Raw genomic sequence first — 3,879 nt, forward strand, 5'->3', positions numbered from 1 at the left:
CCTTCACTGACAAGCCCGGGGGCCTGTCATCCATCGTTCTCTCCCTCTGCCTGCGTCTCGGCCCGGGCCTCACCACTGGACCTTCTCTGGGGAATGGTGCTGGCCACTCTGCGGCAGACCCTCAGCTTGGGCTAGCAGTCTGTGTTCTCTTGCAACTAGAATAGGGCCTCTGTCCCCAGCCCTGATGCCCTGGCCGCCTCATGTGTGGTCTCATTTGCCCTCCAGGCAAGGAAACACATGAAAAGAGTGGACAACTGTCCTAGCGCCCTGGCCCAGGCCTGAACATGTAGTAGATTCTCAATAAACACCTGCCCAACCATCTTCCTCCTTCCCTTTTCCGCCTCCCACCTTCTCCCTCAAAAGCCCCTGTAGTTGTGATGATGAAGATGAAAACCGCTAATATTTATTGAGGGCTTGCTATATATATTGTCTTTATTATTTTATTTTTTAGAAGATTTAATTTTTTTGAGTGAGAGAGAGCATGAGAGCAGGGGGAGTGGCAGAGGGAGAAGCAGGCTCCCTGCTGAGCAGGGAGCCCGATGCGGGGCTCGATCCCAGGACCCTGGGATCATGACCTGAGCCGAAGGCAGATGCTTAACCTACTGAGCCACCCAGATGCCCCCATATATTGTTTTTAAATATATTGTGTCATTTAAATTTGACCTCACCCCATGAAATAGGTATTAATATTATCCCCATTTTACAAATAAAGAAACTGAGGCATGGAAAAGTGGTCCAAGCTCACACAACCAAGAAGGAGTGGTATCAGGTAGAACTGGCTATGTAATCTGTGGGACCCAGTTCCAAAAAACATCAGGGCCCTTGTTCAAAAATGTAATCATTTCAGGGACCCCTGGGTGACTCAGTCGGTTAAGCGTCTGCCTTCAGCTCAGGTCATGATCCCAGAGTCCTGGGATTGAGCCCCGTGTCGGGCTCCCTGCTCAGTGGGGAGCCTGCTTCTCCCTCTCCCTCCGCTTCCTGCCACCCGCTCATGCTCTCTCTCAAATAAAATATTTTTTAGGGGCGCCTGGGTGGCTCAGTCGTTGAGCGTCTGTCTTTGGCTCAGGATCGTGGTCCCAGGGTCCTGGGATCGAGCCCCGCATCGGGCTCCCTGCTCGGCGGGAGGCCTGCTTCTCCCTCTCCCACTCCCCCTGCTTGTGTTCCCTCTCTCGCTGTTTCTCTCTTTGTCAAATAAATAAAATCTTAAAAATATATATATATATATTTTTTAAATATAATCCTTTCAAGAGGGCAACAGCAGGTCATTAAAGCAAGGGCAGGGCCCCTGTGTGACAACACAGATCTATGCCCCTGAGGCTGGCCCTGGTACCGGAATTTGAACCCCGAGTTCTGACTCCAGAAAGACTCTGTGCTTGGAGGACGGAAGAGTAATCACTGTGATTTCCTAAGCACCCACTACGTGCATTGTGCAAAATCTTTAAACAACCCCCCGCAACAATCCTGAGGTAACAATGAAGCATTGCTAACCTAATTTTAAGGGTGAGGAAACCAAGCTTTAGGGAGGTTGAGTTACCCACCCCGGGCACCCCAGAAGATCAGGATTTGAAGGCAGGACCAACTCCAGAGCCCGTGCTCTGCGATCCTACAGCCTCTCTGTCTAAGGATCACAAAGGGGCTGAGCATGACTCAATCTCTTAGGACTTCTGCCCGAGGGGCCCATCGCTGGAGGTTGAGCTACTACTTTGCTCAAGACAGGAAGGTGTCCCAAGTCTGCAGATACTTCCAGCGAGGCTTCTGCTTCCACGGAGACCAATGCAGGTAAGCACTCCTCTCCTAAAACGGGGAAGAGTGTGGGGGACACAGGAGGAATCCTCCCTCCATGCACCATGCATCTTCCCAAAGCCTATTCTCCCCTCCCAGCTCCAAATTCTAGGCTGAGCTAGCTCCGAGCCCTGGAGGGTCTATCTGATCTCCTCACACTTCTCTTTGCCAATGCAGCTATCAGCACCCTCAGCCCCCTGGCCACCTGGAATGGGGCCGGCGCCATTCGGAGCCACGTGTCACCCTGCCAAGACCCCGGCTGGGGCTGACCCGCAGGGGCTCCGAGCCCACCTACCTGCCCTCCGTGGCTGTGGGTTGGGACTGGCCCGGGGCCTGCTGGAGCATGGAGCCCGGCTTGGCGGGGTTGGCCAGCAAGGCCGAGGAGGTTGGTGGCAGTCCCTGGAATTCCCTCTCACCATCATGTAAGTCATCAGTGGCCCTTAGGGGGGACACAGGTGGGATCTGAGACCAGGGTTCCTGTGCTGTCTCTGAGCAAGGTTTATATTTCTTTTATCCCTTTCCTACCTCAAGATTCCCAGCTAGAGGGACACTTGCCTCCAGCTCTGTCATTGTCTATGTTTTAGAAGCGGAGTATCATGGTGTCTGTGGAGTCAAACCACCTAGTTTCAAAAGCCAGCTCCACCACTCAGCAGCTGTGTGATCTTGGATAAGTCCCTTAACCTCTCTGGATGTCCGTGTCCTCATCTACAAAAGGACAATGATAACAGAACCTGTCTCCCAGGGTCTTGTGAAGTGCAATGAGTTTATAAATGTGATGTGCTTAGGTCACAGTACCGGGCATAGAGTAAACACTAAATGTGGTTTTTTTTTTTAATTACTGCTCTAATTCAGTGCTGTCCAACTGAAATACAAGTCACACATATAATTTTTTAACAGCTTTGTTGAGATATAATTCACAAATTCACCAAAGTATACAATCCAGTGTAACATAGTATATTTAGAGTACTATGAACATCACCACTATCTAATTTTAGAAGATCTTCATCACCCCAAAAAGAAACCCAGTAGCAGTCACATCCCCCCCCCCCGCCACTGGCACACACTAAACTACTTTCTCTCTCTGTGGATTTGCCTGTTCTGGACATTTCATATAAATGGAATCACACACCATATGGCCCTTTGTGGCTGGCTTCTTTTATTTGGCATAACGTTTTCTAGGTTCATCCATGTTGTAGCATGGATCAGGATTTCATTCCTTTTTTTAAAAGATTTTCTTTATTTATTCATGAGAGACAGAGAGAGAGAGAGAAGCAGAGGCAGAGGGAGAAGCAGGCTCCGTGCTGAGCAGGGAGCCTGATGCGGGCCTCGATCCCAGGACTCTGGGATCGTGACCTGAGCCCAAGGCAGATGCTCAAATGACTGAGCCACCCAGGAGCCCCAGTATTTCATTCCTTTTCATGGCCAAATACTCTTCTGCTATATGAAAATACCACCTTTTGTTTTATTAATTCATCAGGTGTTAGACATTTGAGTTGTTTTGCTTTTTGACTATTATGAATAATGTTGATATAAGCATGCATGTACAAGTTTTTGTGTGGACATATGTTTTCATTTCTCTTTGGTATATACCTAGACGTAGAATTGCTGGATCATATGGTAACTCTGTGTTTAATATTTTGAGGAACTGCCAAACTCTTTTCCAAAGTGGTCCCAATTCACATATGAAATTTAAATGTTTCTAGTAGCCATGTTAAAAAGGTAAAAAGCAGGGGCAAGCGGGTGGCTCAGTCCGTTAAGGGTCTGACTCTTGATCTCAGCTCAGGTCTTGATCTCAGGGTCTTGAATTCAAGCCCTGCGTTGGGCTCCACGCTGGGTGTGGGTGTGGAGCCTACTATTAAAAAAAAAAAAAAAAAAGGGGCGCCTGGGTGGCTCAGTTGGTTAAGCGACTGCCTTCGGCTCAGGTCATGATCCTGGAGTCCCAGGATCGAGTCCCGCATCGGGCTCCTTGCTCAGCAGGGAGTCTGCTTCTCCCTCTGACCCTCCCCCCTCTCATGCTCTCTCTATCTCATTCTCTCTCAAATAAATAAATAAAATCTTTAAAAAAAAAAAAAGGTAAAAAGCAACAGGTGAAGTTTA

This window comes from Leptonychotes weddellii, chromosome 8 (assembly GCF_054177405.1).
Source record: "Leptonychotes weddellii isolate Sample4059 chromosome 8, ASM5417740v2, whole genome shotgun sequence".
Lineage (NCBI taxonomy): Eukaryota > Metazoa > Chordata > Mammalia > Carnivora > Phocidae > Leptonychotes > Leptonychotes weddellii.